Source organism: Crinia signifera, chromosome 12 (assembly GCF_055691185.1).
Source record: "Crinia signifera chromosome 12, ASM5569118v1, whole genome shotgun sequence".
Taxonomy (NCBI): domain Eukaryota; kingdom Metazoa; phylum Chordata; class Amphibia; order Anura; family Myobatrachidae; genus Crinia; species Crinia signifera.
In genome coordinates, this window is record NC_139228.1 from 84,398,501 (window position 1) to 84,423,869 (window position 25,369).

General features: G+C 47.2%; 1 long non-coding RNA gene across 2 annotated transcripts; it reads right to left on the reverse strand.

The window, feature by feature from the left end:
* Nucleotides 1-6,793: 6,793 nt before the first annotated feature.
* On the reverse strand, nucleotides 6,794-23,842 carry LOC146050424 (uncharacterized). 2 transcript variants are annotated; one of them, XR_014466308.1, is made up of 4 exons: nucleotides 23,283-23,842; nucleotides 16,071-16,355; nucleotides 8,496-8,576; nucleotides 6,794-8,417 (listed from the first exon to the last, which is right to left on the reverse strand). It is a non-coding gene; the product is annotated as an uncharacterized LOC146050424 (long non-coding RNA). The 2 variants fall into 2 exon arrangements; XR_014466307.1 differs by lacking the exon at nucleotides 16,071-16,355 and having other exon boundaries at nucleotides 23,283-23,769.
* Nucleotides 23,843-25,369: the final 1,527 nt, after the last annotated feature.

A 25,369-nucleotide genomic window follows, 5' to 3' on the forward strand; every position in this document is an offset into this window, starting at 1 on the left:
GAGATTATGTGATCGAATTGACGACACCAAGCGGTGACTGTCCTTCAGTGAGTCCAGCTGCAATGTCGCAGATCCCCAGTCACTGAAGATAAGTGTAAGTGAAGAGACAGAATGGCAATGGGCAGGAATGTTGGAATGCGTGGGCATGGCCTCCTGCCCGCAAAAGGAATAAAGGTCATTTTACAGAGGCAGAAATCATTTGGTGCGTCACCAGCCTGTATGCGGCTAAATAGGTCACGTTACGGACAGGACGGTCTTGGCACAGGATTACTACAATGCCACTGGTGTTAGACTGATGCCGAGTACCGCTACTAATAGCTCTGAATCACCAAGGTTATTACCTGTGGACTGGTCCTTCCCGGTAGTGACCCAGCATTCGCTGGGGGGGGGGGGGGGGGGGGGCAGCAGGATGGGGGGAAGCAGTTGGAGCTGACGCTGTCTCCAAGTGATGCCTCCTCCATAGTGTGAATTGGACCAGAGTCGCTCAAATGTTTTTATTTTCCCATCAAATACATCCGTGATCAAATGTGTTTTCTAGATATTTCTGTAACAGACGCTTGGCAGACTACACAGTGTATTCAGGTGTTGGACAAAGGAGACAGCACCTAAAGCAGGCGTGTCCAAACTGTGGCCCTCCAGCTGCTGTGAAACTACGCATCCCAGCATGCCTTGTCATTGTTTTAGCATTCCATAATGCACAACTGTGGCAAGGCATGATGGGACTTGTAGTTTCACAACAGCTGGAGGGCCACAGTTTGGACATGCCTGACCTAAAGGATAATTCTTTAGTATCTTCAGTTACATTATATTAGTAAGAGATCTGTATCTATAGATATATATTTATTATAGATTATATAATATAAGCCAATTAAATTTGGGTTATGCAACCATTTTTCTCCCCAGTGCCACAATGTGGCTGGAGCGCTTTCTTACACCTAGAACCAATAGTTTTAAAGGAGAGACAACAAAATCTACACTCTAAATGGTAGAAATCTATACAGAAAATAGGGTTGAACCCTTAAAACAGGCTTCACATTGATAGGTGTATAGGGAAAGCGCCTCTACCGTAAATCAATCTTTCCGAACTACTCAAACGTGTTGCTTGTGTTACGTTGCATAGGGCTCATTAAATAGATCTTTGGTCCAATATTTAATTAGAAGGTACGTGGGGCGATGGAGCAATAATCAGAACCAGCTGGTCTGCAGCAGCTGAGCCTGATGGGACGACAACATTAAGGTGCCTATTAACCCTTTGAGTGTCAAATGAATTTGTCAAAATAGGTGTGAAAATTGCCAAAGCCAACATTTTTAATCACCATAATGACCTGTAATATTACATTATGTAGGAAATATAATCTTTTTTTGCACAAAATTTTTATTTGAATTCACATAATAAATGTGAGTGATTTTGTAGCGGATATTTTGCTGATCTCTCACACAGATGTTGGCACTCAAAGGGTTAAATAAGGCTGTACCTGCAAAAAAAAAAAAAAAAACACACACCATACTGTACGAGTTAATAGAAAGTGAGGTAAAATGGAAGTTAGACTATTCCAAAACAATTTCTCAAGTTTTACCCCTCTCACCCAGAATGGTGCAACAGCGTTGTGTTTTTTTCGCTTGCATCATTTTTTGAAAAAACGTCGAGCAAAGTGAATTTTTAATAAAACAAAATGCCCGCTGATTCCTTCCGCATGCCAAGCGAGGGGCAGAATGTCTGAGTAGCACAAAAGCTTTAGCGATGGCCGTAAGGAGGTGAAAGTTTATGAATGCACAGAAACCCTTACAAATCAAACAAAAATGCAGGTCAAATTAAGAAATAGGACTGACAGGATCTCAATGACTGCAGGAATTATCTTTAAAAAAAAAAAAAAAAAATTGCGAAATTTATGCTTAAGCGTATTATAGACTTGTCTTATAAAAGAAACAGGAAATAAAAAAAAATATACGACATATGGCAATATATCTGCTTAAATTACAGAATAAAAGGTCATACAAATCTGGCAGTTATCGTCCCACCATTGGATGGGCTTCATCTTAACTGAAACAAAATTCATTTATCTAAGAAACAAAATTCAAAAACATAATATAAAAAAAAATTAACTGACGGGTCAAAATAACATGTATTCTAGGAGAACAGTACACGCTGAGATCTATCAATAACAAAGACTATTGTAGATGGGAAATCACTCCGTGTATGCAATGAGCGGTTTTCAGACCAGTATTTTTACCCCATCATTTCTGTCCATACACGTTGGGCAAAACCACCCGATGCGTATGGACCTTTAATACATCTGGCCCCAATGTACTATAACTGAACATGGATGGCAACACGGCATAGGTTGGCATTAAGGGTAGTGCCATGTCTAAGGGCCTCATTGTATCAAATGGTTTATAGACCTATTTACCACTACACTTTTATCACAACAAAATTAGAATTGTAGATCTCAAGCTTGTGATCATGCGGAACTTCCCTCTTCTAACAGGAAGAGCAGACACCACTTATATATTGTATACATCATTTATATCAGTAAAGGATAGGAAGAGTTACGTACAAAAATAATCCTGTGCACATCTGAAGCAGCATTGCTCGGATCCTCGTATACTCGAAACAAGGTCATTCTATTTAAGATACAAAATACACTTTGTCGAGAAAACTTTTTACATGAGCTCTAAAAACAAAAAGAAGACGACACTACGCGTGTCCGATCGCTACGTCACACAGCTTTATACTGCGTCATGCAAAACACTTATTGCTACAAAACATCTAAAACGCATTGTATGGCTTCGTTTGCATTAACAGTAACACTGTGTTAATTTGCATTCCAGTTTCAGAGGTATTTCATGTTTATCTTATGTCCTATGCTACAAGAAAGCAAAGCTCAGCTCGTATTGCTTCCTCCATTGGAGTAGATTATAATGACAAATACCTGGAGGCGGCGACCCAAACTGTGGCCCGCCGGCTGTTGTGAAACTACATGTCCCAGCATGCCTTGACACTGTTTTGCCATTAGGGAATGCTAAAACTGTGGCAAGGCATGCTGGGATGTGGAGTTTGACAACAGCTGGAGGGCCGCAGTTTAGCCATGCCTGCTCTAGACCGATCTTACATCAGGCCCAATGTGATGCTGCAAAACTGTAACGCAAGGGAACCCTGCCAGCCAACAGCAAACGTGTAAGTTCAACAACTGCTCGAGAGCTCCGCGTTGTTTAACCCATTTCAATGAGTTGGCTACGCACTCTTACTTATATATACAGGTTATTTTATAATACATGCATGCACTTGTTGCAAAGAGAACCCTATATAGTGCTCATTATTGAACGGGTCCCTTATAATAAAGGATGCAAGGAAACGTTCCTTCACAAGCTGCAGAATCCTTCCCACCGCTGGTTACTGTTCCTTTAGTCCAGATCCAGTTCACATTTTCCAGATCCCCCGGCAGTTTCGCAGGTGCACTCATTACCCACGGACACATTTGAAAAAGAGGTACTTATGTAGTAACTGGGCTGCCGATTTTGAAATCGGGTCCATCGCATCGCATCGCACCCGACCAAATCGCATGCGATGCGATGCGATGCGATGGACCCGATTTTTCCATAGGATTCAATGTTAAAATGGACTGAGTCCATTTTAACATGGAATTCAATGGGAAAAAGGGGTCCTTTTTATACCCCTACTATCCAAGTGGGCATGGAGTTGGATATAAACCTGTGGCGAGCGTAGCGAGCCACCGAGCCCGAAGCGTGGCGAGCGTAGCGAGCCCCGCGAGGGGACACAGAATACCGTCCCCTCGCGGGGCTCGCTTCGCTCGCCACGCTTCGGGCTCGGTGGCTCGCTACGCTCGCCACAGGTTTATATCCAACTCCATGCCCACTTGGATAGTAGGGGTATGAAAAGGACCCCTTTTTCCCATTGAATTCCATGTTAAAATGGACTCAGTCCATTTTAACATTGAATCCTATGGAAAAATCGGGTCATCGCATCGCATCGCATCGTATCGTATGCGATGCGATGCGATATCGCATCGCATCGCATCTGATTGTATGCCTTAACTTAAGGCATACAATCAAAAAATCGGCAGCCCAGATACTACATAAGTACCGAAAAAGATCAACAGGAGAAGCAAATTTCTGCACTTGTGATTCCTTGAGGAGACCTGGAAAACGCCAACTTTTGGTAGCTCTTGATGGCTGGAGTTAGCTACCCCGACTTACAGCAGAATTTGGTTCTTTAATTTGTATTTATTTTTTATTAAATACTTTTTTTTTATTATTATTATGGGTCTATATTTATACACATGCTGAGGATTTGCATGCAGAAATATCTAAATATAACCCAGTACAAGTGGAGTACCCCTTATCCAATTACCACTACTGGGGACAGGATATGTACCCGGCACTACTGGGGACAGGATATGTACCCGGCACTACTGGGGACAGGATATGTACCCGGCACTACTGGGACAGGATATGTACCCGGCACTACTGGGGACAGGATATGTACCCGGCACTACTGGGGACAGGATATGTACCCGGCACTACTGGGGACAGGATATGTACCCGGCACTACTGGGGACAGGATATGTACCCGGCACTACTGGGGACAGGATATGTACCCGGCACTACTGGGGACAGGATATGTACCCGGCACTACTGGGGACAGGATATGTACCCGGCACTACTGGGGACAGCATATGTAACCGGCACTACTGGGGACAGCATATGTAACCGGCACTACTGGGGACAGCATATGTAACCGGCACTACTGGGGACAGCATATGTAACCGGCACTACTGGGGACAGCATATGTAACCGGCACTACTGGGGACAGGATATGTAACCGGCACTACTGGGGACAGGATATGTACCCGGCACTACTGGGGACAGGATATGTACCCGGCACTACTGGGGACAGGATATGTACCCGGCACTACTGGGGACAGGATATGTACCCGGCACTACTGGGGACAGCATATGTACCCGGCACTACTGGGGACAGCATATCTACCCGGCACTACTGGGGACAGCATATGTAACCGGCACTACTGGGGACAGCATATGTAACCGGCACTACTGGGGACAGGATATGTACCCGGCACTACTGGGGACAGCATATGTAACCGGCACTACTGGGGACAGCATATCTACCCGGCACTACTGGGGACAGCATATGTAACCGGCACTACTGGGGACAGCATATGTACCCGGCACTACTGGGGGCAGCATAAGTATCCGGCACTACTGGGGACAGCATATGTACCCGGCACTACTGGGGACAGCATATGGAATGTGTAGTTCTTCAACAGCCGAAGGGCTGCTTATTGCCCAGCACTGGTTTAACGTATTGTTAGCATTTATATTAAAGTCTCAATCTACAACCAAATAGGGGTCTTGTATATCTATGTAGCCGTATGAAGGATTACTGCACCCTTGTGAAGGAACGGATTTAGTCTATACAGAATAACTTGGTACACAGTAATAGATAGTCCTATTGCATGCACTGGCCAGAAGGTGGCACTACAGGTAGCTATATAGCACTAATGCTTTATGGAACTATACACATCTCAAAATGGAAGACATTGGTGATTTTGTTGTTCTCAGACAACATCATTTTGTCCACAAGTAGTAAAATATACATTACATACCACAATATTGCACATTTCCCATTATCAAAACGCTTCGCTAGGAAGGTCAAGAACAAAAAACAAAAAGGATTCATAACGCGATTACTATCTAACATTGATACTATATTCTCAGGTGTAACGCTTGCTGTTTTACATAATTAACCAATATAATTAAGTCAATTCCCCCTGCACTAATAACAAAGAATCCCCCCCCCCCCCCCCAAAAAAAAAGGGTAAACAAAGCACTTACACACACTGGGGCGGATGCAGACTAAGGGAGGGTATTCAAACTAGGATTCCGACTGTCGAAATGTCCCGACAGTAGGAATCCCGGGCCGTTTTCGTTCTATCTGACAGTTACTTGTCAATGTTCCAACTGTCGGAAAATTCACGGATCAGCAAAAACCGTTGTCAGAAAATATCTGTGATAATCCGCAACCGTTTCCGACAAAACTGATCCAGCTTTAAAAAAAAAATTTCTTTCAAAAGTTACACGCTTCAACGCGGTCGTTAAACAGCAGCATTGAATTGGCGAATGCAGTTGTTTTCTGTGTCGGGAAATTTTGGCTTAGATTGAATACCCCCCTAAGTGACAAGGCGTAGCTTATTTTCACATGTGCAGTCGACTGGCACATCCAGAGATATGTACGCAGCTACCTTGGTGACTACGTGAAATGAGCCCTGCAACACCCATCTATCTGCAGCCCTCGGTGTACATACATTAGGAAGCTGACTGTCTCGCATTTCGGCACGATCATTTTCAGAGAGCGAAATCAATGAAGATAAGCTGCACAAGTTCACATATACGTTCAGCTCTGCACCAGCCCCATTGTGTCTTAGGAGGGGCAATTCAATTCCAGGTGATATTGGAGTGATTCACGGGATGTAGCACAGGCAGAACTTTGCTCCAGCATCACGCATTTCAGCTCAGAGCCCCCCAATAGGGGTGCACAGGAGAATACCAGATGCTGGACTACTGTGAGCACAAAGGACACGTGCACCGTGCATCACATGATGCTGAATTGAATCGCCCCAATCCGCTCTGCTTAAATTTATACGAACACTGCTTGCCGGCATGCAACCCGCACACTTCATTTTTTTTTTTTTAAGTGTGCGGTATGTGTGCCTTGGCACTCTGTGAATGTTTTTGGTTTGGTTGGCTCATGATCTGGTATCACACCAGCTGAATTTATTCTGGAGAATGTTATCATACAAACAAGCAAGCAGAGGTTTTCATATTTGAAATTTATCCCCCATGGTTCAAACCATTGTAAGAAGAACCCATAGGGAAACAAAAAGTTCTAGGGCTAAGTCCTAGAAAAATAAAAACTACAGGACTGTGTCATAGGTGACCAACAAAAGAACCGTCACCGTCACAGGACAGCATTGCTCACATGATGACATAAGCCGACACAGTGCTCCCACAGCCCAAGCAGGTGGTTAACTTATATCAGAGTTGTCCAGCAGACGATTGCCCCTCATCTATACCAGGGTGTAACCTAGTGCATGGACTCAGAAGGGTGGTTTCTGAGGGCCTCAACGGTCCATCACCTCATGTTCCTCATCACCGTCTTCTACGCTATCTTCTAACGATTGGAAATGTTAAAAACCAGTCATTATTTAAACCAAACGTGGTCGACATCAAAACCTACAGAATACTAATGATGGGTCACTTTGTTAGGACATGAAGGGACCCGTAACATTTACATTACCCATAAATAAGATGAAGCCTAAAGTACATGCTTTAACTGCTTAAAGTCTTACAAAATCTGACAGAGAGAGAGAGGGAGCGAGAGAGAGAGGGACTGGGTTTAAAAATACAGAGTGTAGGTCCTGAACGGGACTGTACCAGTACGGTATAATAAAAAGCAAAAAAACACCCAAAAACTTTTGCAAAACCTGAGGAGTGAAGCTAAATTATTGCGAAGTGGTGTGGAAACTGCGGCGTGTGCGGTCTGACTTGAGTTCTCCGATGCAGAAATAAGGGGCTTGTCTGCTCTTATCTGAACCATCGTTAAAAAAATTACATATAATAATTAATCGTAACAAATTAAGTCATCTTTAACTGGAATCCACGAAAAAAAAAACAATTGTGTAGATGAATCGTTAAATGACGTTTCTCACCGATTACCAGAGGAAACCTATTTTTCAGACCTTTATCTGAAGCTTTGGTCTATTTTTTGGACAGGCCCCCTCTCGTCATCAGATCTATACCAGAAACTGGGATACTGTAAACAAATCATATCCACGTTTCCTTCATTCAATTGCTTTCTGATCTTAGAACCTCTGGACCATCTTCCAGATTACCTGGTTTGTGGTCAATGCAGGTAATAGAACCTAATCTCTACATCACGCTTCTATTCATTCCAAAAGTCGAATTTGTGAGTGTGCAAAAAAAAAATGAAGTGTACTAAAACTGTACGATACAATAGTACTCCGCAAGCTTTGATCAGAGGCAAGACGACATCCTCCAGAGATGTGGGTTATACAAGGACTTGGATACATCTGTTCTCTTCATAGTACACGGCATACAACTGGCATGAATAGATTCACTTTCATTACAGATCACCTATTTTGCTGGAGAGGTCTCTCGGAGGAGGCCCGGCATTGAGCCGCCAGTAAAAGGAGAACTTTGCAGAGATTTAAACCCATCCGCATCACATCTACTGGCTCGCCTGCTCAAATGTCAACCGTTACGGAATTGTCACTTTGAAACATCGTTCCTTAAGTTGACCACGGTGGATAGTTTTGCTCGCAAGAGGCGGTGCTTGGACGGTCGGCAATGTGGTGGCTCTACATGAGACAGATACAGTGTTAAACAGTATCATTCCACCGTCACGGAACACGAGTCCTGATGTGTTCGAGACATACCTACTAGAGGCCATGTTTAGGAATGACTATCGGGCCATTTAGAACGGTTTCTAAGGTGACGTCTTCCTCCGCCTGACAGACCTATAAAAAAGAAAAGAAAAAAGTTAAATGTCGCCTGTTCTCCTACAGGAAAATACAAATCAAAGATTTGCTGCAAGTCACGTACAAAGGTAAACTAACTAGCCAGACAGACAGACAGACAGACTTATTTATTTATTATCAGGTTCTTGGATATCACAGCAAATTCCATTGTGCTTTATAAATGGAAACAGTGCCACAATAGTTACAGACGGTAGGAGGGCCCTGCTCACAAGCTTACAATCTATAGGGAAATAGGCATTGATACACAAGGAAAGGTGCCACCTATCGCATACTGGTCCACCAGATTGCTAAGGTTCTCTGAGGGCTGTACAATATGGTCGTGTTCATGCTAGTCTGTTTTAGAAGGGCGCCACGCCCTGCACGGTTTTAAAGGGCAAATTGTGCCCTGCCTGCTGTCGGACCCTGCCAGTGCGCTCGGTGGAAGCCCAGCACCGCTGTAGATGTGCCCCCCCCCCCTCCACAGCTTCCTGCCGTAAGCCTAGAAGGATCTCTATGTAGTCAGCCAGCAATGTCGGCCGGGGGACAGGAGGATGGGAAAGTGAGAGAGAAAGTAAAGGCCCCCATACACTATGAGATTTATCTGACCTGTGAAATTGCATCTGATTTCCCTTGAATTTCCCTGGCAGCTTTCCAGGAGGCCTACATAAAATTTGACACTTGATGTGCCATTTTTTACATCCAATTTGCGTCAGATAAATCACATGTGATTTATCACATGTGATTTATCACGTGATAAATCACATGTGATTTATCACGTGATAAATCACTTGTGATTTATCTGAAGCAAATTGGATGTGACATGAGATTTATCTGATGGGATGGCCCTATTACCTAGGGGTAATAGCAGAACCCCCCCCCCCAGGTGATATAGGGAGAATGCAAAAAAAAAAATGCAATATTCAGGAACATTCGTGCTGGGGTGCTACAAGCCCAGGTCACACAGGTGTTGTCTACAATGTGCCAATTTATATCCATAGAGCGCACTCACCAGACTTTATATAGTAAAAATCCAAATCTTTATTCTCTCCAATTAAAATCAGACATGACGGTCGACGTTTCGGGTCCTCATGCGACCCTTTTTCAAGACATCCAATCTGTCAGTTTCACAGCAAGTTGGATGTCTTGAGAAAGGGTCGCATGAGGACCCGAAACGTCGACCGTCATGTCTGATTTTAATTGGAGAGAATAAGGATTTGGATTTTAACTATATAAAGTCTGGTGAGTGCGCACTATGGATAGAGATATATATATATATTTTTTGTCTATCTCCCCCCCCCCCTATATCTCCTAAGGAGAGGGGGGGGGGGGGGGGGCTTTGCTGCAGACTGGTCTTCAAGAACATGGCTGACACATTAGGAAACTAGTAAAGTGTCACACCATGTGATGAATGCAACACCATTATACAAGGCTGCAGTAGGGACTACATTTCCCATGATCTATACTGCGATGCCAGCATAGGAAGCACACAGAACACTCCCCCTCCCCAGTAAACAGTATGCACACAGACCACGGCAGGCTTCTGCTGGGACTGACAAACTCCTGCAGCATGAGGAAGGGAAGCTGGCTCAGCTGCCTTTTAGAAGAGGAGGGAGGAGGGGGCCCTGCTGCCCACACCACCACTGACCTCCAGCAGCAGGGGAGATGTACGGGGACTAGGTCTCTGCTGCACAGGCTGAAAATAAACTGCAGCAGGACGGGGGAGAGAGGGGGGGAAGCTGGCTTAGCTGATTTTTAGCAGATGAGGGTCGGGCTGCAGACGGAGCTGACCATGACACCCAGCAGAAGGGGAGAGGTAGGGGAGTCGGGCTTCTGCTGCACAGGCTGAAAAACTGCAGCAGGACGGGGTGAAGCTGGCTCAGTGTTGACCATGACACTCAGGAGCAGGGGAGAGGGGGAGTCGGGCAGTGATGCTCGCGCCAACAGTTCTGCCCACAACCATATTTGGGTCTTCCCTCCTCCTCTGTCGCTGGCTCTTGAATGTGGGACGGACGCTGCTGCTGCTGTCTCTTCCCCTCTCACTGGCTTTTCTCCCCCATTGCGCCTGCCCCCTCCGGTGACGTGTGTTCCGGATGTAGCTACTGTGGAAGCACCAGAACAGGTACACACAGATATATCGGATCTGAAACCTCGTGGGTGCTAAAAAGCACCCACGATGTGCCCATGATGGGTCAGATTCCGATATATCTGACGTTCAGCAGGTCCGACGCCCTGATCCGATCTGATGCGCACGGGAACGCGCATCAGATCAGATGTCAAACACATGCGATTTTCAGCCGATTTCATCCGATTTATCGGCCCAAAGGGCCGAAATCGGATGAAATCGGCCGAAAATCGCATAGTGTATGGGGGCCTTTAGTGAGGACGTGTGTCGGCAGTACAGTGGGGATGTGATTGCATAGGAAAGGTGTATGCAGGTAATGTAGGTGGTTCTGGAATCTGATAGGCTGCCTGAAGAGAGTTCTTAGGGAACACTCCAATGCCGGGATTGAAATCCCAGACATTTTGGGGCCAGATCCCGGGATTGGCCACCCTACAATGGAGGGACTTACAAAGCAGTTTTGCAGAAGATGAACTTCAGTTAAAAAGGTACTTGTTTCCTAGCACGGCGCCAGCGATGGAAATTGTATCCATCGGGTCCCAAAATCGCGTCGATCGCATCGCATGCAACCAAATCGCATGCGATGGACGGGATTTTTACATCAGATACATTGGAACCAATGTAAAATGGTCCCTGAGACCCAATTATACGTTACACTGCGCTCGCCACACTATATAAAATCAACTCCACGCCGACGTGGATAGGTCGGAGGACGCATACCGCTGCGCTCGCCACTCTTCGGGTTGGCATTCATTGTAGGGTGACGTTAACAATGGGGGGGCATTGGGATTTTACATAGGAATTTAACATTGAATACATTGCATTCAATGTTAAATCGCGTTGGTCGCATTGCATGCCTTAACTTAAGGCATGCAATGGATGTGACTTTTTAATTGTCGGGGAAAAGGATAAAAATAGCCCTAAAATCGCGTTGGTCGCGTCCATCGCATACCTTAAAGGCCCTTATACATTGTCCAAAGGACAAGTCGGACCTAATCTACTGACAACTCCCCTGGGGGGGTCACATACGATTTGGCACTTGATGTGCGATTTATCACATGCAGTCCCCCCGGGGAGCTGCTGTCAGTGGGAGCCGGGAGCAGAGCAGGGCATGGGGGCTGCAAGCAGGCAGCGGACGCAGCCTGTAGTACCTGCGGTGGAGGGAGCCAGATGACGAGCGGGGGACTGCAAGCACGGAGCCAGGCAGGGAAGGCAGTGGGCGCACTGGTCCAGGCGGTGAACTCCGCGAGGGGACCAGAGAGCAGAGACCAGGTAGCGTAGGGGAAGCCAGGCAGCAGCGGGCGGACATAGAAATGAATTAACAGTCAGTGATTGGCTGAGAGCTCTCTCAGTCAGAGAGCTCTCAGCCAATTACTGGCTGTCCATTCATTTCTATGTGCCCGGCTTCCCCTACGCTACCCGGTCTCTGTCTCTGATCCACTTGCGGCGTTCACCGCCTGGAACTGGAAGTATCTATTTGCGGCATTCCCCCCCCCCCCCCGCCCAGGATAGTGCGCCCAATGCCTCTCTAGCCCGGCTCCCTGCTTACAGTCCCCCGCTCGTCTCCCTCCACCGCACGTTCTATACGCTGCGTCCCCTGCCCGCCATGGGCTGCACATAAGATTTAACAAATCTTATGTGCAGCCCGTCCGACCTCCCGAATCCGACCCGATGCGCACGGGACCGCGCATCGGGTCGGATGGGATGTCTGCACATGCGAATTGGCCCGATTTCACGGCCCGATTCCTCCGAATCGGGTCAAATCGGGCCCAAATCGCATAGTGCATGTCGGCCTTAAGTTAAGGTATGCGATCACCCACGACGGGCGCCGTGCTAGGAAACAAGTACCGTTAAAAACTGTTCATTAGTCTGAATATGTAACTCTTAAGGTGGCCATACATCAGAAAGATATTGTACCCAATCATACAATCTCAATTGATTGTAAGATGGATTTTACACAATCATGCAGCAGATGGATTGTATGACTGATTGTATGATGTATTGTGAGTAGATTGTGACCCCAAAAACCACCAAGGACTGCCGGGGATTTCAAGGGAAATTGTAAACAATCATGAGCGCAATCGATCTTTCTGATGTATGGCCAGCTTAACATCTAAAAATACAGTTGCGTTATTGATATACTGTACGCAGAAAAACATGTACGTTTTATATACAATTAAAACTTTGCCATATCATAAAATGCCGGAACAGGAGATTTGTTCTCATGTTATTGTGCTGTACACATATGTACAGACCTGTGTTGCGAATTACGTGAATTAACTTCGCATCACGGTTAGACAATAGGCACGACGGAGTTCATTACTCTCAGAACTCCTTTTGTATCTGGAACACAAAGGAGCCGGTACTTCACCATCCAGCATATCTGCATTTCCAGCATGATCCTCTGCAGTGGGCAGCAGCAGACAGCTTTGTGTTGGGATGATGGATTACCTAGGAGAAGCGCTGCTACATTATAGTCTAATAGACTCCTCTGTACAAAGGAGGATAGGTTGGGGGTTTTCATCCCCCCCCTCGCTCGTCCTTTCTAAATACTGGAGAAAAGAAACCTACTCCGCAGCCAGCTAGACGTTCCGTGGAAATCGCATTACACGGAGTGTGGACAGTCTACAGATCACAACACACAGACATTCCCAGCTTTCTCTATTGGAGAGCGAGGACACTGTAAATACCATCAAGTAATAATGTGGACACAAAGCCTATATACAGATATTTTATTTCTGAAAGTAAGCTCTACCATTGAACAGACTGTTTAACATGTTACTGATGGGGCATACACACGGGGGTGACTTAAGCCTCAAATCACTGTGTGTGTGGGGGTCATAGGGATAACAGTGCGGGGACCCGCGCCTCGCTATCACCGGGCTAGATATTACAAGCGTGATTGAAATATCTAGTCCAACACGGGCAGTGACAGATCTGTACACATCGCTGGTGCAGTGTGTGTGTGCTGCGATTTGAGCAATGCTAGAACGCCCAGCACAAAGCTCAACTCGCCCCGTGTGTACGGGGCATGAGGCCAAGTGTAATACATACAACGAATACCCCATTCAGACCGCACTCTTGACCTGGGTTATTGACAGGTCATTACGTCACAAACCCGGGTCGAGGTGCAGTGTGGAAGCCCCAGCCCACATCAAGCAACCTGGCATTTCAACCCTGGTCAGGGTTGAAACGTCTATGACCAGAGTTGCAGTACATTGTGAACGGGTAACCCAGCTCGAGCACCCCAGGTCCTGTTCACACTAGGAAGGTATGTTTTCTGCCTCATTAAAATTCTTTAGAAATTAAACTTACTGAAACACAAAGTAATTCTTAAAAATGTCATGTTGGCAAAAAAATTAATAAATAGAGATTCTTTTGCCGACATGCAACAGATATCGCTAATTCTGTACACCGAAACAGAGCATAGAAACGCATGTTTGAGGATTACACGTTGGGAACACACCATTCGATGTGAGCTAAGGAGTTTGACTTCGCACATATTGCACGGTGTGTATACAGCTTGCGATGAGATTGGCATCGCTAAAATAAAATAAAAAGACTGTAAAGGAAGGTTAATTTTACATAGTGTACAATCTAGTGTTCTATTGTAGTCAAAAATCAAACCTAGCCAAAATCGCACAGTGTGTCCGGTTAATATCGGTGGTTTCTGAGGGCTCTGGGGGAATTCAAGCAAAAATCTCACCATGTGTATTCAACTTAACTTTGCACCCGGACAGACCATGTAGTACTGCAAGGGGGATGCATGCAGGGTAAATGTGGTATGTTTTTGCATGTAGCCCACAAACCCTGGATAGCTTCCTTTTTACACTGCAATTTAGAGTGGATCTTGGACAAATCCCACCCAAATCTTAAGACATCGCTGAGGAGGGCCCCTGGAAGCGAGTATGCTCAGTGATGTTAATGCACACTTCCTCGCATTGTTCATGGCCTCCCCACATTGTCTGTACCTATACCATTAGCAACTGCATGCACATCAGCGGACCCAGAAACATCACTGAACAACAGATATCGTTCAGTATGTACACGCTCTCTTGTTCGGCCGGAGACACCGCAGGTATAAGGTATTATATTGCTGATGCTGCTAGTCAGCTAGCATGTACGGGGTTAACTTTCCCGGCACACTTTATATCTCCCCCCCCCCTCCCTGCAGTGTAACATGGTATTGCCCAGGTGCATAGTTATTTGTCCCCTCTGGGATTATAGCAATCAACTGCCACTGCCAGCAGCATCCCCCATCGGTTTCTATGCTGCCACAAATATCAATATCAGGTATGCGCACTGGTCCCGGAGGGGGGTGTAGTCCCTACAGGAACCCTCTGCCGGTAGTGGCCACTGTGCAGCTTGGTCTGGCTGACAGCGCATGTGCAGCGCCCCCAGCAGACATCAAAGCACAATGTAGGTACAAGCATCACCCTGGTCTCTGCGGGTGATGGATGATCCAATTCCAATGCACATCATAAGTAGTACTGGAGCCGCAGGCCTAACAGAAAACCATCACCATTGCCTGTTCTCCCATCAAGTCCCAAATTTCTCCATTGTGAGATGAATAAAGGAATTCTATTCTATTAAGTCACATCAACAAATGTATCCATTCAGCCATCCAGAAAGATGCCACTTTTCCTCGCATATTGCGAAGCCCATAGAATACAGTAGGACTCTAGATCCTGAACTACTGTTAAAGAATAGTCCATCCTTATAGTAAATAAAAAAACATTCTATAAACTAGAAGTGCAGTATTGCAAAACGAATTAAGCTTGGAGGTGATGAAGTGGACGGTGATAACTGCCATGTTACAGGCTTGGTTTTCAAAATGACAGCTAGGAGCTGATTGGCTGCTGTGTTATCGCATTCCACTTTATCACTTCGCCATGCTTAAATTTATCCGCCCCACAGTTCTCCGTCTATTTTGCAGCATTGGCTGGATACACTCTAATTCAGACGTTTCGGTTTCACCCAAGTTACTGGCGAGGAACAATATATCTGCGCCTCTTCCCACCTAATATGGGTAACAACTTTACAAAACATAAAAAAAAGGGGTTTAAATTGTTAAAGTAAAGCAAACTCATTTGTAGCATTACATCCACCACGAATGGATTGTTAGAGCATATTTATCCTTGTGTTATATACCAGGTAATAAGTGCCCACCAATAAGATTAACCCATACAATATATCCAGCTGGCTATGAAGAACGTATACAAACATGCTGTAAAATGCAGCAGACAGAGAAAAAAAAATCTATATAATGAGATGTATCGGACATCACACAATCCCCATAAGCGAAGTTAATAAAAGCCAAATCAATAGAAAAGCATTTTGACGTAACAGTAAAACATTTCTACAAAAGCATTTACCATTAGGGTACTGATCCAAGTGTGACAATCACTGAAGAGTCCTTAAGAGTCCTCTGATCTTGCTTGACCTTCAAAACGCTGCAGCAAAGCATCTGCAGGATCAATCACCGTCAGGTCCACCAGCCTGAGGAGCTCTGCGGTCCCTGCTCTACACTTTGTCCTGTGCTGTTCTGCTCCTTATATACGGTGGGTGGGGAAACTCCTTATAAAACGATGCCTGAAGGAAAACACAGATTTCCTCTCTAGCCTCCTGAGAACACCTTTGATCAGCCATATGCCCATACACTAGAGCATCCGGAAAAAAAGAAAGCCGTTTTAAAAACCCATTTATAGAAGAAATGTTTTACAATAATCGTACACGAAACATAAAACATACCAAAAACACAAGTGGAACAAACCTACAGTACAAGATAACGTGCACTTAATCAATCCATAGGCTAAATATTACCTAAAAATTTAAACAGAATCTAGAAATGTTTTCCACTTCCAGGCCGATGTGTGCCCCGAATGGGGACTCATCAAGACGAAAATATCTTTCGGTACAGAGTGCCCTAAATAATAATGATTTTTAATAATTAAAGCCTCCTCGTTATATCTATTGCCAGCACATTCCTTAACAAATCCCCAGAGCAGAGAGACAAAAAAAAAAAAACATGGTTGTGAGAATAGATGACAGTAAAACATTTCTTTCTGCAAATAAGGATTTTACTTGAGCACGATAGAAAGGAATCTGACATGATGTGATTGGCAATCAGCGTGGCAGCACCAATCCTGTCTTTTTAATTCAATAACACAAAACGGGTTAAGAAATGGTTTGGTCTGTATGTATAAGCGCCTTGAGTCCTGCTGGAGAAAGTGCGCTATATAAATCTTACTTACTTACTTACTTACTATTAAAAACACATTCATCCCACTTATTGTTCCAGGTTATATAAGGCAATGTATTTACTATAGGATAAGTATAGTAAATAGGATAATAGGAGTATAGGATAATGATCGGAGAGGGAAGTTCTGGCAGATAAATGGTACAGCGCCAATATGTCAGATGATAGGGATGTACACTGACAGCTTCGTGGCGACAGACTAACAGTACAGTACGTAAAGGCTGGAACACTCAGGGTCACATAGAAGAAGAAGGCGTGAAGATGCTCTTGTGGAATTAGTGTTTCCTACTGATGTCAACGCGTCAGCACCTGGCATGGAGCATTCTGGGACCAGGGTAACACCATGATTGACAATGGTTTCTCACAGAACTAGGTTACATTTGCATCACGAACTGTGTGAACTCTGATTTAGTGAGCGGAGTCTAGTCTCCAGGTAGGTGCAGATTCCAAGTCCTGCAACTAACAGGACAGCATTCAAGTTAGTACAAACCAACCACTATTAATAAGGCTTTGGTCCTGACATATTCCTCGTATATAGAGTATGGTCCCACCAAACAGACCCATACACGGTGTGTTTTGCCCGTGCACAGCGGGCTCCCGCGCACATTACATCGCACATAAATGTATGTGCAACAGGTACTTTTTGTACTAGATCGCATTGCGTAATTTGGAGGCAGGTCCGGGGCGGCGCTCGGAGGTGTCAGCTTCTCCCAGCGGCGCCTTTACAGTGCAGTGAACGGGACCCAGGTCGCGTCAACCCAGGATACCCGTTCACACTGACCCTGGTCAAGACCGGGGATGAAATACCGGAACATTGGTCCCGGGAAAATCTTCCAGGACCCTTTCACACTGACCAGTTTCCCAGGTTGTTTCGCATTCATGTGCCATAACCCGGGATATATTTGTCAGTGTGAAAGGGGGATTATTTGATCCCAAGGGAGGGCAAGGGGGGAGACTGGGGGCCTGATTGAGAAATTAACACTTAAGCAGTTATGGGTCATTGGGTTGACCCAACTAAGGTTGACATACTTTGTGTCAACCACTGAAGGTTGGCAGTCATTCGGTTGACACGGCTTAAGGCCGACAGGGTCATAAGGTCGACATATGCATTAGGTCGACAATGGGATGGTAGGGCATGAAATACCACCTGTCAGCACGTCGGCTCAAATAAATGTGAAAAACCTGCGTCAACCTTCTGACTGTCGATCTTCCCCATGTCGACTTAATGCATGTGTCAACCTTATGACCCACGTCAACCTAAAGCCATGTCGACCTGAGGCTTGCCAAGCATCAGTGCTTTATCCAATGTATGTCGCCCTAGTGACCGTACACCCGCTTAATCATGTGCGGCTGAGACTTTGTGACACCGCACAGGCAGCAATATTTAATACTAGCCTGCCCCTAGGGCTGTGCCAGCTCGGAGACTCCGTCTGTGGTTGTGGACAGTCCACCATTGCATGCAGCGGTCAGGTCTATAGCATCCAGCCTATGGCCAGGCACAGCACCTTCTGAAAGTCTTCTAAACATATGGCCGCTGTGGCTCTGAGTTTGGGAGCTCAAATTCCCACCCAATGACTGTGTTGGGATGCAGTCAAAATCCCGAGGGTCAAATTACCGACAACCATTAACCGATGGTCAAAATACCGACATATAGAATGTAGACAGGTGAAAAAGTCAACATGACTTTCGGTCGACAGGTCACGAGGTCGACATGTGTTTTTTCACTGTTTTTTGACCCGACAGGCGGTATTTCATGCCCTGCCATCCACTAGGGCGTGGCGGGAGAATAAAATAGTGTGCTGAGCGCAGCGAGGGGCTGCGGTTGACTTTCAACTGTGTCCATGTCACCTGTGTCGACATTCGGTTAAAAAAAACAGTGAAAAAAACCCTGTTGACCGAAAGTCATGTTGACTTTTTCACCTGTCTACATTCCATATGTCGGTATTTTGACCTTGTCAGGATTTTAAACGTCGGTATTTTGACCGTTGGGATTTCATACCGAATCCCTCCATTACCATATCTGTCGGCATGCATTGTAAATGTATCTAAGCTCCACTATGAGAATCCGGTAAGCAATTAACAAAACGTAAATCCTACTTGTTTTGATATTTAGCGAACTGAATCTGCTCACTGACATCGTGAGATGACGGTTTTTACCTTTGCACTCACTGTTACTGAATCTTTATTCAATAAAAATGTTGGAATATAAAAAACGGAAATCCTTTTGGAGGGGGGGGTGTGAGGCTCACAAGGGACTATCTGCGCCAGGTGGGGGAGGGATCGAGTAGAAACAGAAATGTGTGAGCAGCGGCTGCGGAGGACTAAATGTTAATGCATCTTTTCATCCTCCTGGTCAGGAATCCCTGCGTGTCAGGTCCCTCATTATCATGCAGACACATCAGAGTGCGGCCCGTTGTGGTAGGTGATGTGTCTGCGCTGTCAGACATGCTTTGATGCAGAAGTGTCTGTTCATACGGGAGACAGCGGGCACCGCTTGCATAGTAATACTTATGCATGAAAGGAAGTTATTCAACCAATCATATCCATTCTGTATGTATTACAGATGACTGGGTACACACTAGATGAAATATCGGTGAGCGATACATCCCGTGCGGATCAGCGTCTGTCGATGCGTACACTCTATCGCTCTTAAAAACGTCATTCAAACAGCTTGACCTTCCCGCAGAACTACTACTACCGTGCACATCACACCGCACACAGATTATGCCCAGCCCGTACTTTCTGTACTAGATCGCATCTAGTATAAAACGCACAGTGTTGTGGCACATCGCCCCGCGTACGGGCACCATAAAGCTCACATACAGGGCACAAAAAGGTTAGAACGTGAAAACCTAAATACTGTTGACCCTATATCCAAGATGTATTTGCCTGTAAGTAAACCGAGGATTCTGCTTAACCCTTGGAGTACCAACGTTGCGGTGAGAGATGCGCAAAATATCCGCTAAAAACGCTAAGGTCGTGGTTGAGGAATATGAATCACTTCCGTTAGTGCTGGCAAACGATCTGAGAGCTCAGCCAATCAGCGGCCGCCCGGTCTTTTGAATAGGATTTCTTCCTATTCTCCCGCCGCGCCGACGGTCTCTGCTCTGCACTACCTCCGCCAGGAGCCGTCAATGCGGGGGGAGGGGGGGCGCTGCTAGTAAGACAGGGGGACTGTATATAAAGATATATCGGATCTGAACATCGTGGGTGCTAAAAAGCACCCATGATGGCTCAGATTCCGATATATCTTATGTTCTGTAGGTCCGACGCCCAGTCTTTTGAATAAGATTTCTTTCTATTCTCCGGCCGCGCCGACAGTCTCTGCTCTGCGACGCCTGCGGTCCCCGCCTGCACTACCTCCGCAGGGAGCCGGGAGCCGTCAATGCGGGGGGGGGGAAGGGGCGCTGCGGGGGACACAGAGTTGGCAGTAACAGAGCCGGGCAGGAAAAGCTGTCAGCGCTGGGAAAAAAAAGCCCATACAATGAATGGGCAGCCTGTGATTGGCTGAGCGCTCTCTCAGCCAGTCAGCAATTGGCTGAGAGAGCGCTCAGCCAATCATAGGCTGCCCATTCATTGTATGGGCTTTTTTTCCAGCACTGACAGCTCCCGCCTCCCCCTGACCGGCTCTGTCACTGTCCCCCGCACGCTGCCTTAGCAGCACCCCCCACCAGCAGCCCTGTTCTGCAGCCCCCCCCCCCTGCTCCCCGGGTTTACATGTGATAAATCGAGATGATTTATCACATGTAAAAAATGGCACATCAAGTGCCAATCTTATCAAGCTCCCCCGGGGAAGCTCAGGGGGAAGTCCGGGGCGACTTGTCCTCAGGACAAATCGCCCTAGTGTATGGGGGCCTTTACTGTACATCGTCTATGACAGCATGTTCAGCAGGAGGCCGGGTGACATCACTGAACAATATCGTTCAGTGTGTATGCGCAATATCTTATATTGAGGCACATCGCTGAAATCGTTAAAGATATCGATGGTGGAGCTTGTTGTATAGTGTGTACCCAGCTAATGTGTAGAAATGTATCAATACCTGTATACAAGTCTTTTGTACATGGCTGGATGAGGCAAGGAGCTTAGTTTAAAAAATTAAATCACCGTAATTGTCTCTATCATCATCTTGAACATTGCCATGGGGATGTGAAGGCATCACTAAATGGATCATATGGTCGACAGGCATCGACACCACTAGGTCGACATACTGCAAGGTGGACGTGGGACAAGAATGACAGGTCATTAGTTCGACAACAAATATTAGGTTGATATGGTCTAGGTCGACAATCAAAATGTCAACATGGAGTTTTTCACAGGTTTTTTACCCGAATGTCAACACAGTCGACATGGACACAGGATTCAGTGCACCGCTGCGCTCGGCACACTATTTTATTCTCCCACCATGCCCTAGTGGATGGTAGGGCGTGAAATACGTCACGTCGGCTCAAAAACAGTGAAAAACCCCATGTCGACCTTTTTTTACTGTCGACCTAGACCATATTGACCTAATAACCAGTCGACCTAGAACCATGTCGACCTAGTGGTGTTGATTTAATGACTGACGACCACCCGACCGTATCCCCACTACAGATGGGCATACACTACTGTGATTTCCCGCAGCAGCGTATGTCCTGCCGATCACCATGTGACGGATCGCATGTGATCGCAGGTCGAGGTCCAACCTCCAACAAGACTGTGCATCGGACCTGAGGGGATATCACACTGACCCGATTTGGGCTGATTTCTCGGCCCGTTCCGTCGGGTATGGGTGAAATGGCCCAAATTGAGTTAGTGTATGGGGGCTTTAGCCTTTGGGCAAAGTGGAGAGGGTGAGTGAAGACAGGGCAACATGAAGGCATTAATCAGCCAGGTGGCAGAATGTAGGCTAGGTGCACAGTCTAGCAGACAAGTGTGTTGGCACAAGCAATATGGGGTAATATGCAGTGCAAAGCAGGCTGAATACCCACATGACAGGCACTGCGGGGAGATATGCAGTGCTGAGCACACATACGGGACGGGCACTGCGGGGAGATGTGCAGAGCAGGCTGCATACCCACATGACAGGCACTGCGGGGAGATATGCAGTGCAGAGCAGGCTGCATACCCACATGACAGGCACTGCGGGGAGATATGCAGTGCAGAGCAGGCTGCATACCCACATGACAGGCACTGCGGGGAGATATGCAGTGCTGAGCACACATACAGGACGACACTGCGGGGAGATGTGCAGAGCACTCACACGGGGAGATGTACAGCGCAGAGCACACACACGGGGAGATTTACAGCGCAGAGCACACACACGGGGAGATTTACAGCGCAGAGCACACACACGGGGAGATGAACAGCGCAGAGCACACACACGGGGAGATGAACAGCGCAGAGCACACACACGGGGAGATGTACAGCGCAGAGCACACACACGGGGAGATGTACAGCGCAGAGCACACACACGGGGAGATGAACAGCGCAGAGCACACACACGGGGAGATGTACAGCGCAGAGCACACACACGGGGAGATGTACAGCGCAGAGCACACACACGGGGAGATGTACAGCGCAGAGCACACACACGGGGAGATGTACAGCGCAGAGCACACACACACGGGGAGATGTACAGCGCAGAGCACACACACGGGGAGATGTACAGCGCAGAGCACACACACGGGGGGATGTACAGCGCAGAGCACACACACGGGGGGATGTACAGCGCAGAGCACACACACGGGGGGATGTACAGCGCAGAGCACACACACGGGGGGATGGACAGCGCAGAGCACACACACGGTGGGATGTACAGCGCAGAGCACACACACGGGGGGATGTACAGCGCAGAGCACACACACGGGGGGATGTACAGCGCAGAGCACACACACGGGGGGATGTACAGCGCAGAGCACACACACGGGGGGATGTACAGCGCAGAGCACACACACGGGGAGATGTACAGCGCAGAGCACACACACGGGGAGATGTACAGCGCAGAGCACACACACGGGGAGATGTACAGCGCAGAGCACACACACGGGGAGATGTACAGTGCAGAGCACACACACACAGGGAGATGTACAGTGCAGAGCACACACACGGGGAGATGTACAGTGCAGAGCACACACACGGGGCGATGTACAGTGCTGAGCACACACACACACACGGGGCGATGTACAGTGCAGAGCACACACACACGGGGCGATGTACAGTGCAGAGCACACACACACGGGGAGATGTACAGTGCAGAGCACACACACACGGGGAGATGTACAGTGCAGAGCACACACACACACGGGACGGAGCAGAGTACGCGGGGACCGCATTGCGGGAGAGACTGACCTGTGACAGCAGCCAGCCGGGCTCCGTCTCCCCCTCTACATCCGGCTTCTGCACCGCGGCAGCCCCGATCCTGGCGCGACCCCGTTACTCGGCCTCCCCATGGTCCTCCGCTCTGCCGGGCTGTGCTCCGGGGACTGCCGGGCTGTGCCGGGGGCCGATGTGTCACCGCGCGCAGAGCTCCTGACCCCCCGCAGCCGCACAGCTCCGTCACTCACCGTCTGCGGCACCGCGCTGGGGCGGAAGTATCGCTGCTGCGTCATCGGGTCACTACGGAAACAGCGTAGGCCCTGTGTGATTCTTCACTGCCCACTCGCGTTCCCCCACGGCCGGAGTGGGCCGGGGGGGTGAGGCTGTGAGCAGTACGGAAAGCTCTCCTCAGTCAGGCGGGATGGGGCCCGGGACTATGACAACAATGACACCCTGCAATGGCAGCAGCCTGAGCATAACCTTCCGCCTGTGCCCTGTATCAGGACCGCACATGATCACACACATGTTACATACATGTTACATGCAGAATGACATGGACTGAGGCTGCTGACTGTGGGATGACAGCTGTGCCCACCTGTACCCCTACCCTTACCCTTACTAATACATCACATAACGCGGTGCATATACCAAATAAACCCCAGATTTCTGTGCACCCCTAATCCCTTTCCATATGTGCCCACCTGTACCCCTACCCTTACTAGTACATCACATAACGCAGTGCATATACCAAATAAACCCCAGATTTCTGTGCACCCCTAATCCCTTTCCATATGTGCCCACCTGCATCCCTACCCTTACTAGTACATCACATAACGCGGTGCATATACCATATAAACCCCAGATTTCTGTGCACCCCTAATCCCTTTCCATATGTGCCCACCTGCATCCCTACCCTTACTAATACATCACATAACACGGTGCATATACCATATAAACCCCAGATTTCTGTGCACCCCTAATCCCTTTCCATATGTGCCCACCTGTACCCCTACCCTTACTAATACATCATATAACGCAGTGCATATACCATATAACCCCCAGATTTCTGTGCACCCCTAATCCCTTTCCATTTTGGGCTGACAGTACTATCACAGGCATCCAAGTGCCGCCCCCAAACATGTGCCGCCCCTAGGCCGGTGCCTCACGTGCCTAATGGGAAATTCGGCTCTGCCTGTACCCCTACCCTTACTAATACATCACATAACACGGTGCATATACCATATAAACCCCAGATTTCTGTGCACCCCTAATCCCTTTCCATGTGTGCCCACCTGTACCCCTACCCTTACTAATACATCACATAACGCAGTGCATATACCATATAACCCCCAGATTTCTGTGCACCCCTAATCCCTTTCCATATGTGCCCACCTGTACCCCTACCCTTACTAATACATCATATAACGCAGTGCATATACCATATAACCCCCAGATTTCTGTGCACCCCTAATCCCTTTCCATATGTGCCCACCTGCATCCCTACCCTTACTAGTACATCACATAACGCGGTGCATATACCATATAAACCCCAGATTTCTGTGCACCCCTAATCCCTTTCCATATGTGCCCACCTGTACCCAGGGGCGGATTTAGAGAGGAGGGCGCCCCTAGGCACAACAATAATGTTTACTAAGTAGGACAGTTTATAGGGGCAGTATCTGCATGTCCTATCCATTTACACTCTATTTAAGATGGAATATAGTACAGTACAGTGGATATTTTGCAGTTATTGGTACATTTTGGGCTGACAGTACTATCACAGGCATCCAAGTGCCGCCCCCAAACATGTGCCGCCCCTAGGCCGGTGCCTCACGTGCCTAATGGGAAATTCGGCTCTGCCTGTACCCCTACCCTTACTAATACATCACATAACGCAGTGCATATACCATATAAACCCCAGATTTCTGTGCACCCCTAATCCCTTTCCATATGTGCCCACCTGTACCCCTACCCTTACTAATACATCACATAACGCAGTGCATATACCATATAAACCCCAGATTTCTGTGCACCCCTAATCCCTTTCCATATGTGCCCACCTGTACCCCTACCCTTACTAATACATCACATAACACGGTGCATATACCATATAAACCCCA